Below are 11,659 nucleotides of genomic sequence, written 5' to 3' on the forward strand. Positions count from 1 at the left end.
CGCCTAGGGGAGATGGCACTGGCCTCAGTCTCTGTCTCTGTAAAATGGGGCAGCAGCTCTGCCGCTGACCACGCTCTGTAGAAATGCCACAGTGGACCCAGGACCAGCTCCAGGAATGGCTGAGTATGATTGCCCTGCTCAGGCCACAGCCTCCCTGTGGCAGAGTGGGAACCCCACCCCCAGGAATCCCAAGGCCCTCCAGGCTGGACAGACCATCAGCCTTCCTGCAGGCCTGCGCTGGGCCTGGGGCTCAGCAGGCCCGGCTGGCAGGAGGGACAGACTGCTCTGGGCTGGAGGCTGGGAGAAGCCCTGCCGGGGGTCCTAGTTCCAGAGCAGGTTCTGCCTGGCCGTCAGGGGCCTCCCTGAGGAGTGATGACTGGACTGGCAGGGGAGCCACACTGGCCAGAAGAAGGTGGTCTCCACCCGGCTGCAGGAGTATCCTGGCTTATCACCCAGGACCAGCTGCCAGCTGGGAGTGGAGATGGGCGCCAGCCACAGGGCCCCACCCCAAAGCACATTCCAGCCAAGTGCAGCCAGGCCAGGGAGCGCCCTTACCTGCAGTGGGGTCACCTGAGACTCCTGAGTGGAGCGGTTGGGGAGGGGCCACCAGAGGGGTCTTCTGCTGAGGGTGGGTCTGGCTCTCCTGAGGTCAGGGGGACTGGGCACCAGCAACATGGGTCAGTCCAGGAGATCTGGATACCGGGGGGACAGAGGCCAAGTGAGGTCAGGACAGGGACATGGCCCAGCAGGGACTGGGGAGGGAGGGGGTCACTGGGGAGCACCCAAGGGGCAGGAGTGGGGACAGGGCTGGCTGGTGGGACAGGCAGAGGCTCAGGGGTCTCGCCAGGCTCCCACTGTCAGCCTTGGGCCCCGGGCACCAGAGTGGTGGACCCCAGCTCGCAGAGGCTCCATGTTCACCCTCAGGACCCTTCAGATCCTGGCTGCAGTCCCCTGGAAAGCCACACAGGGGTCACCTGAGGCAGGAAGGGTTTGCTCCCCAGTCCCCAGTGTCCCCTGGGCCCACAGCTGCCGGGGGAGCAGGCCCCTCGGTGACAGCTCAGAGTCAGGTGCAGGCTATGCTCAGGGGAGAGGTGGGGAGACCAGTGTCAGGCTGGGAGGGGTACAGCCTGTGTGGGCGGCAGGAGCTGACCAGGCCAAAGGAGGGAAAGTGAAAGTGAGTGTTAGTCACTCAGTCTGATTCTCTGCGACCCCATGGACTGTATCCCGCCAGGCTCCTCTGTCCACGGGATTCGCCAGGCAAGAATACTGAGTGGGTTGCCATGCCCTTCGCCAGGGGATCTTCCCTACCCAGGGATTGTACCCAGGTCTCCTGCATGGCAGAAGTTCTCTTTACTGATTAGCCACATGGGGGAGGGGCATGTAAGTGGAGAGGTGAGGCCCCCCCACAATCACAGATCCCCCCTCTGCCTCACCCAGTGAACCAGCTTCCTGCCCCCTCTCTCATGCATTAGAGTTCCTATAGAAGCAGGTGACCCCCAAAGGTCATCCATGCCTCCCCTTGCTCTGACCCCCCGAAAGCCCACCTGTTCCTCCCCACAACACTGAGCCCACCAAAGGAGCTCAGCTTGGCTTCCCCCTTACCTGTCTCAGACTCTGCAGAAACAGTAACCAGTCCTCCAGAGAAGCACCAGCAGCCCCCATGCAGTGTGCCCAGTGTGTGTCTCCACCTCAGCCAGGCTGTGGTTCTGGCTGTTTACCCTGTTTCCCTCAGCTCTGCAGAGGGTGGCTCCTTCCCGACCACCGGAGGACTCGTGAGTTGCAGCATGGTGTACTGAGTCATCTCTGATGACCACAGGGGCTCCCCACTGTGTCCACCCCCACCTGTCTCTGGAAAAGGGCTGGACTGGACAGTTTTGCTCCACTTCGCTGAAGGGGAGATGGGGCTCAGAAAGGGACAGGCCTTGCCCAGAGTCTCCCCTGCAACCCCAGCCAACTGTGCTCAGACCCAAACCCCGATCTTCCCGTCCAATGGGTCTTGGGGCTGTCCCCACCCAGACTTCTCAGCTCCTTGGCAGTCCTCAGATGGACAGGGAGTAGGCCTGGGGGCAGGGACCTCTGGGCTGCAGAAGGAGGGTGTGAGGAGCCCCGCCTCCCACAGAGCAGGACGCTGGGAGGGCAGGACTCCACGGGAAGGTCACATCCCCAGGCTGCAGGCACATGGGTCAGCCAGTTTTACCCAGCTCTCCCCAGGCAGGAGTTCTGCTGGTAGAACTGGCTAGCAGCCACCATGTGCTCATGGTCACCACCTACTCCATTTCCAGGGGAGCCTGAGGAGGACAGCCTGGGATACGGCAGGGGTTCAGTCATGGGGGTGGGGCGGGGATTGACCACCTTCCTGTTCTGCAAAGTTTCCCAGAGTTCAGAGGCAGAGCTGGCCCCCAGACTGGCCTCCAGCCCCATGGACTCCAGGGGTTGGAGGCAGCGTGGAGGGCATTCAACCCAGCAGCTTGGGAGCCCCCATGAGATGCCCACCAGCACAGCTCTCATCCCCCTGGGAGGGTACATCAGATTGGGCTCCTGCCCCACTATTTTCACAGTGTTTCCAGGGAAGCCTGCACCCCCCTGCAGCCTTGGCTTGGCCATGATGGACTCTGAGTAGTGCTTTAGAATATTCTGGAACCCCAATAGTATGGCAGGGGCCTAGGGCCTGGTCTGGGGCACTAGCACCTCCTCTGCTCCCTCCCACGCCTTCACTGTCCTCCCATCTCATGGGGTGCTCCTCCAGGTAGGGGTACCCCAACATCTTGAATCCCCCCACATCTGATACATCCTCAGAGATCATTTCATTCACCCTGCCCATGCTGGGCACGTAGGAAAACTGAGGCACAGCAAGGAGCAGGACTTACCTGTTGAGGCCTCCCCCCAAGACCACAGAAGCAGAGCCCAGAACCAAGGTCACCTCTGAAACTGACTGAGCCCCTTTGTAACTGTTGCCAAAAGCCCCTGATGATCACTAAGGAGCTTCCTGACTCCCCATTAGGCAAAGATGCCCACTCCAGTAAGCACCCTGTAGCTCCCCAACCAATCACCTAACACCAACCATCCAGCAGGAATTTTGCTATAACAATTGGCTATTAACCCACAAAAACTGTCCATTTTCCCTGGTTTGTCAAGAGGTCAGCCTGCTGCGCTCGCGGTGCCCACATTATTTCTGCTCTTTGTTCTTAACAAACTCACTCCCTTCTGAAATGCTCTGTGTCCAGAAATTCTTTTTCATCTCGCTCTTGGACTGCTCCAACATTACCCACACGCATCAGTGAGTCGAACCCTGAATAGGGAGCCACACTGCTGGCTGGACCATTCTCCCCCTGCCCCGCCCCCTCCCCACCACACCCCAGCATTGGGTTGCAAGGCCTTGGATGGCCTCCTGGGCTCATGGTCTAGTGAGGAAATGAAGTCTAAAAGTCAAAGTAAGGCTTCTGTGGTGGTCTGGTGGTCAAAAGTCCGCTGCCAGTGCAGAGGACACAGGTTCAATCCCTGGTCAGGAAAGATCCCGTGTGCCGTGAAGCAACTAAGCCCACGAGCTACAACTACTGAGCCTGAGCACCTAGAGCCCATGCTCCAAAACAAGAGAAACCACTTCAATGGAAAACTCTCGCACAACAAGTAGAATAGCCCCCACTCGCTGCAACTAGACAAACCCAGTGCACAGCAACAAAGACCCAGAAACAGCCAAAAATATAAGTAAATCTTTTTTAAAAAATAAAATTTTTTAAAAAGCCAAAGTAGCTTCATGTGGTGAAGGCTCACTTCTGGGCAGCAGATGCCAGGCAGGGCTCTGAAGGATGAATAGGAGCCCTGGGAGTCCGGGAGACAAGGTGAGAAAGGTGTACAATGAGGAAGAATGTGCGCTAAGCACTGTGGCCGGCTCCACTCTTGGTGAGATCCAGAGCGGGTGGCAACGCTGCTGGCCATGGCCCAACCTGCAGAGGGGCTGGAGCAAAGGCACACCACCTGCAGGGAAAACATACATCACATACATTAATATCTTGGAGCCAAAAGATATAACTGTTACAGGATCTGCGCTTAGTCGTTCAGTCATGTCTGACTCTTTGCAACCTCACTGATTGTAGCCCTTCAGGCTCCTCTGTCCATGGGGATTCTCCAGGTAAGAATACTGCAGTGGGTTGTCATGCCCTCCTCCAGGGGATCTTCCCAACCCAGAGATCAAACCCAGGTCTCCCAAATTGCAGTCGGATTCTTTACCATCTGAGCCACCAGGGAACTGTTACAGTAAGACAATCCAATTTGCAGAGATTTGAACAAATCCTTCAAACCCGAGAAGATGCATAGAGAGCACCGGCAAAGCGGTGCAACATCGTGAGTCAACAGGGAAACCCAAACTGAAACCAACGGAACAGCCAAGATTAACGTCTGACCAAATGCTGAGGAGCACACAGAGCCATTGGGAATCTCAACACTCCCAGAGGTGAATGGAACATGGAACAGCCACTTTGGGCCACAGATTGGCAAGTTGTTACGAACTTACAGACACACCTAACGCAGGACCGGGCAATTCCCCTCCTGGGTAAAAAAGGAAGAGAAATGAGAAGACGTGTCCACACCAGAGGGCTTCCCAGGTGGTCCTAGTGGTAAAGAACCCGTCAGCCGATGCAGGAGACCTGAGATGTTTGTTTGATCCCTGGGTCGGGAAGATCCCCTGGAGGAGGACATGGCAACCCACTTCAGTATTCTTGCCTGGAGGTTCCCATGGACGGAGGAGGCTGGAGGGCAACATACAGTCCATAGCGTGGCAGAGTCAGACACGACTGAAGCGACCGAGTCCACACGCACATCCACATCAGAACTTGTTTACAGAAGTTCAGAGCAGCTTTCCCAGTAATCACCAAGAGCCAGAAACCACCCAGATGGGTGAGTAGACACAAAGCGTGGCATATTCGTACAATGGGACCCTACTCAGCAATAAGATAATGAATCTTGGTGCACACAGCATCAGAGGAACCCTGCAGTCACTATGCTGAGTGAAGAGCCAGGCTGCATGACAGCATTGATGTGAAATCTGGGAGCAGGCAGACATCACGAGTAACAGAGATCAGGGATGCTTAGATGGGGCTGGGGCCTGCCTGGAAGGTGGGCGGGGCTAATGGTGAGGGCTGCCATGGCAGTGTACCTGAGTCTGGAGGGTTTGGTCTGGAGGCTGCAGGTCTGAGATCAAGGTGTCCAGGGTCGGCCTGAGGCCTCCCTCCTTGGCTCGCAGATGGCTGTCTTCTTGCCACATCCTCACCCACATCACCCATGTCTCTCTTCTCAGGAGGACACCAGTCCCCGGGGACCAGCGCCCCTCCCTTCTACCCACCTCCTGAGAGCCTGTCTCCAGACACAGCCACGCTGGGAGTCAGCACTTCAACACATGAATCCAGAGTAGATGGGATTCAGGGCAAACAGACACGGAGCAGAATGCAATTCCTGAGGGCCACGAACTTTCTCCCTTGTTCAGTGCTGTCTGTGTCCCCAGCACCTGGCACCGAGCAGAGACTCAGAACAAACCCGATGGGTAACAGTGAGGCCAAGGATAGCTGCTTGCCCGCCTCGTTGCTCTCCCAGTGAACAGAACAACAGCACAGCCAGTGCCCACAAAGACACGTCAACCAGGTCTGACCGCAGACGGAACACAATCGCAGTCAGGCCACAGAAGTGACCCTGCTGATGCAGTGACTGCTGCTCCTTCCTGCCTCAGCCTCAGCTCCAGCTTCGTTCCACCTGCTCAGCAGAATGTACTGAGATGCTCCATCATTGACTTACCCTGTCCCTGACAGTGAAACCTATCAGAGCCTCTGGGGCTCCCAGGCACAAAAGCCTTTCTGTGTGCACCATTTCTTGTTTGTAAGGAATAGACTCCAGCCTCTATGACCTTCCCTGAGTTCCAAAGAGCAGATTCAGACAGTTGCTAATCAGGGAAGGAAGGGGACAATGGAGGGGAGCAACTGAGGCCAGATTAAAGGAGTTCAGGCCCTGACCGCACCCTGATCCTTAGCAATCCCACCCCTGAACCATTGCTGTAAAACTCCTCATCAAATCCCCCTGGGTAGGGACACCGTTTTTCAGGGAAGGCACCCACATGGGCCCCTTTGCCTGATAAAGCTGCTGGATCTGGGGATGGGGGATGGAGGGATGGGAGTATGGGGGAGGGGGAAGGGCTGCCACAGACAACCTCCACTTTCTCCTCTATCCTCTTCTGCAGGCTCTGAGTTTTGGGAACTGCATGTTTCACTTTTATGAGAAAAAGGCTGATGAGGACATGGATTAACATTCACTGCTGGTCAAGGCCACGTGACCAGGACACCCCTGGGAGCTCCATACTGACCCCAGAAGGAAGCCTTGTCAGGTATTCATTGCGGGCTGCACCCCCCACCCCCCACCCTCCACAATGGGCCCTCACTCCTCAGCACTGGACTGTGGGATTCAGAAATGAATCAGGCGCAGTCCTGCCCCCAGGACCCACGTCCAGCGCTCCATACACTCACGTGGCACAGCAGAGTTAGTCACCTTTGTCACCAAAAGGTGGAAGACACCCGGGAATCCAGCCACGGAGGAATGGCACCCCCATACAAGGGAGGGTCATTCATCCAGAAGAAGGGACAGAGCTCTGGCACCCGCCACAGTGTGGAGGAACCTTGAGGACATGATGCTACGTGACAAGTTGACGTCAAGTGACCAGCACCGAATGACTCCAGTCACGTGAGCATCTAGAGCAGCCAAGTCCACAGAGACAGCAGGTGAAGAGGGGGAAGGGGAGTGAGTGCTCACTGGGGACAGAGTTTCTATAGAGATGATGAGAAAGTTCTGGAGACAGTTCTGATGGCTGCACAACAATATTTATATCCTTAAGGTCGCAGAATTACACACTTAGAAATGGCTAAGGTGGTAACTTAAAGTATGTATGTATGTTTTATCACAATCTGAAATTAATGATTCAATAATGTTTTGTTTGCAAAGAAAGCAGGAGTGATCCTCGCAGTTTTGGAATGTTCTGTATCTGGACCCAATCAGCACCCCCAATCTGATCCCTGTACTATAGTTGGCCCCCCCACCCCCAACCGTGCCATGCAGCATGTAAGACCAGGGGTCAAACCCACGCCCCCTCACCCCTGCAATGAAAGCATGGATTCTTAACCACTGGCCGGCCAGGGAAGTCCCCCTGCGCTAACATTTTGTGAGGTGTTGCTGATGGTGAAGGGTGCATGAGCTCCTTCGTGTTGCTTCGCACAATTCCCTGTGAATTATCTCCAAACAAAACGTTCAACTAAAAGAATATAAATAAAAAGGAAGCATGTGAACTAAAGGTCTGCACACTACGTGCAGGAAGAGTTGGCCAATTGACCAGGCTCCTGGGCCGTGGACCCTGCACTTTTGAGATGCCACCCCGGGCTGTTGCTCCAGCTTCCTTCCTTGGCCAGAAAAAAGGAATCACTGCCTCCACGAGGTGATGCTGGAGGGTGGGGCCCCGGGGCCTGGGACCTGGTGTTGTCCACCTTCAGGAGCTATGGTTTCCTTTTTAAATGTGAACCATGATCATGTCCTTCCCCCAAACTGATATCAGGACATTAAAAAGATGCTCACCCCCAGCCTGTCTCCTTTGTTTCAATGTGGTCACGGGCTTCATTTCACAAAGAAAACCTGGGACATGAGGGGAATGTTGTCTGGCCACAGTCTGGTGAAAGGCTCCCCACCCCCAACTCATGGGTTCTTGTCCTTTTGAGCAGCACTTGTGAGGCAGCCCTGAGTCTCCACCACCCGTGACATGGACGTGGTCAACCTATGCCCCATATTCTGCTGCTGAGATATCTGACACATGACAGATTGGCTCCCTGGATTCTCCAGCCAGCCATGCTAACCAACTGCCCAATTGACCTGGAAGCAGAGGACCGTGTCCATGGCCCCAGCCCCGTCCCTGGACCAAGGTTCCCAGATAGGCTGGTGGGGAGGGGGGCCCTCCAGGGCCCAGGGACCAGGCAGTCACCTGCTGCACAGTTGAGAGTCTCTGCCCGCCTCTGATAGGGAAACAGGAGGGCTCTGAGCCAGCGGGCCTTACCCTGAGTCCAGGCTCCTCAGGCCTCCAGGAAGCCAAGCTCTGTGTAACCCACATTTATTAAACACCTACTAGATGCTGAGGAATGGGGCAGAGGGATGGCCCATTGGTGGCTGCCCCCTCCCCTAGAGGAGTGACCTGCTGGTAGGGGGAGTAACTGGAGCCCTGAGCGTGGAGCAGGGGGCTCAGAGGTGGAAACTTTCATTGGGGTGGGAGATGGCTCACAACCCCATCATCTGGAGCCACTCCAGGCACAGAGGCAGTGGCGCCATTCACAAGGCTGCTGCCTGCTGCTGTGGTCACCACCTCTGCCCGCTGACCACCTTCTCTGACTTCTGCTTGCTCTCTGCATAGCCCACCCCTTTTCCAGAGCTTGACTGAAGCCCCACCCAGGCGGGGGCAGCCCCTGGCTGTCTGTCCACACCAGGCCTGGGGCAGGCTTGGGCCCAGGGACCCTCCACCCCCACCTCCACCTCTGCTGAGAAGCAAGGGAACTCAGAGCCCCTTACCTTCTGGGAGCCCAGCACTTCCAGGCGGCAGGACCAGGCCAGGAGACACCAGGGGGCAGCAAACCCCAGATCTATGCCCTGGTCTCTCCTGGATGGGCTTTAGTCAGGGAGCAGGGGAGGAGCGGGCCAGGGGAAGGAGCCTGGGGCCACACTCCCTTTAAGATTGTGACCCCGCGTCCCCTCCCATACCGGTTCAGTGCGGGACACGGGCTGGGCCCAGGACTCCTGACTTCTCAGCCTTGCTGCCAAGGGAGGAGGGGGCTCTAATCATGGGGAACAGATGGGGGCAGATTGAGGGGTCCACGAAGAGGTACCTGGGGGAGCCGCAGTCCTTGCTCTGCTCAGTAATGTTGGGCGGTCACCACAGGGGTGGAAAGGGAACGAGGGAGGTTAGGGCCAGCCTCCACTGCTGAGAGGCACCAGCCCACCCCCACCCAATTCCTGGTGTGTCCTTTGCAGGGTCCCTGGGCTAGCAGGGTCACACTAGGAACGCTCTGCCGTGAACTGGGGACAATGTCGCTCTGGCTCAGAACCCACATCGTGGGCACCATAGGGAGCTCCCAGAGACAGGAGGCTCCCCCTAGGAGGCCTGGCTCAGGGTGGCCCCAGAAGACAGAGGGTCTTCTTTGTCCTTAGAGGCTGAGGGAGTAGACTGGGCAATGACCATGGTTCCAGGGAAGAGGTCAGCAGGGCAGGGATCCAGCCCAGGACACCCTGGCACAATGCCCCACCCCTGGAGGACCAGACCCCTCCCCATGCCCTGGGCAGGGACCCCAAATCTCAGGGGTGGTGGTCCACTTGAGGGTGGGGCAGAGACCCAGGTGGAGTCTGCAGACCAGGAGCTTTATTCAAGCTCCACGTGGTCCAGTTCTGAGACACACATGGTATGAACCCTGCACCTCTGCAATACATACCCCTGTATCCCACGGGAATGGCACATGCCCCTTAGCCCACTGATGTCCAGCAGGTGGGCATGCCCTTCAAGGCCACAGCACGCCACCACCTCACTCCCGCTCTAACATAAAGCATCTAGTCCTCTCCCAGCCTGAAAGAAGGAGAGGTGGAGCTGCAGGGCCCGGCTGGGATGACCAGGCACACCCGCCCCGGCCCCACCCCACTCCCTGCCATGGACAAACTTGATCATTTACCGCCTTTGCAATATACAAAACCCTTGTCCCCAGGACTCCTCTTCAAGGTGAAGGCCTGGGCACAGCCCACAGCGAACAGTGGAAGGCCGGGCTCCTCAGCCTTGGCGGGAAAAGGAGGGGAACCACATTGCCTTCTTCGGGAGGAGCACTGCAGCTGGCCATCACGGCTAAGCCCCGACCTGGGACCCTAGTAGGAGAGGAACCTAGTGGGAGGGGAGTGCCTTCGCCTGCGGCTCTGGCGGCGGGGGCGGGGGTTCTTCCGCAAGGCGCTCTTCAGCTCCACCTAGGTCTCCATCCTCACTTGGTGCAGGGAGAAGTCCGGAAGGCTTCTGGGAGGCCGCAGGCCACGCTTTCCCTGGATCCATCCGCAGTGTGAACAGTGTTAGGGAGAGTGAGCCCAGCTGGGGACTGCGCGGGGGTGGGGGTGGGGGGCAGCGAGGGCTGTCTGGGGCCCGACCTCTGGGTTTGGGTGACACCCCTCCGCGACCCTCGCCAGGACGGATGCAAAGCGCACCAGGGATGGTACCACCGCCATCTCCAGCACGTCCCTTCCCCGGCTCCGACTTGACCTAGCGCCCACGCAAACTGCTCGAACAGGAGGGAGAGCAGAGTGGTAGCGAGGTGTAGGCTGGACCCTGCAGGGACCCCCGGTGACACCCTGCGCTGCAGTCTCACCAGACCCGGATCAGGGTTCACTCTGGAGTACTCACGGGGTCACGCCAAGGGCTGGGGCGCCTGGTGCAGGAGGGCGGCAGGAAGGCGGTAGTGGCGGTGCTTTTACGGGACTGGGTTGGGACTAGGGTAGGGGGCCCAAGGGCAGGCACGCTTCCCCACCTCCCCACGCTCACTCAGCAGCCAATCGGAGGCCGGAGCTAGATGAAGCTTGGACGCCAGAGGCCACTGACTGGTATAAGGCAGTGCCTCCGCCCCCAGCAGGTGGGGATGTGGGCGGGACGCTCGGGGACACGTGGGCGCAAGCTATCTCTGCTCCTGATACCAGTCCTCAAAGCCCCATGGCCCGGCCCCCAGCAGCCAGCAGCCTTGTAGGACTCAGGACCAGAGAAAGTGTCCCTCCCTGGGGTCTTGGCATACGGATCAGTTCTTTCCCGGACACTGAGGACAGGCGTCCCCACTGGCCACGTTCTGGTCGCTGTCTGTCTACCGGTGACACATTTGGTCCCTCCTATGAACCTCTCCAGTGGCTCACACCTGACCAGGAGCTCTCCCAGACAGGGGACCTTCTGAAGAAGGCCATCCTCACTGGGCGACAATTGGTGCAGGGTGCCCAGAATGTGGAGCCCCATGAAGATACAGCCTGAATCAGAAAAGGGTCCTACCAGCTAGGCTGCACTGAGAGGCCATTGCCTCTGCCCCCGAGAGTTCCCACACTCCTCCCTGCTTTTGAGAAGCCAGCCTCCACCTGCCACCTCCTCTGGGAAGCTCCCCTGGCCTCCCAAGGCTGGTCCTTGTCTGATGTGCACTGGGCAGTTAATTCCTGAGGCCAGGCACCCTGCCTCCCCTCCTCCCTTACCCCACCCCCTGCTTCCTCCAAGACTTGGTATTTTGAAACATCTGAATTTAGGGGGCTCTGACACCAGCCCAGGGAAGTGGCAGTGCTGTCCTACGTCTCAGATGAGGACGCTGAGGTCAAGATGGAGGCTGCGCCCAGCCTTCTGCCTTTGCCATTTATCCCTCTTGTCACCTGCATGGTGTAGCAGAATGGGGTTGGGGCAGGTGAGGTGTCTAAGCAAAAAGGAGGTGAGAGCAGCAAGGCAGCGTGCCAGCGGGTGATGGTGATCTGAGGCCAGTGGGAGAGTGGGAGAGGGCAGGCTGGTGGCGAGGCAGGCACAGCAGCGGGAGTGTGCCGGTCTGAGGGAGAAGGCCAAGAATGAGTGACAGGCCCAAGAACCATGCCAGCTTCCAGCGGGGGG

The sequence above is a fragment of the Bison bison genome, unplaced genomic scaffold (genome assembly GCF_000754665.1).
Source record: "Bison bison bison isolate TAMUID 2011002044 unplaced genomic scaffold, Bison_UMD1.0 scf7180017864289, whole genome shotgun sequence".
Taxonomy (NCBI): Eukaryota; Metazoa; Chordata; class Mammalia; order Artiodactyla; family Bovidae; genus Bison; species Bison bison.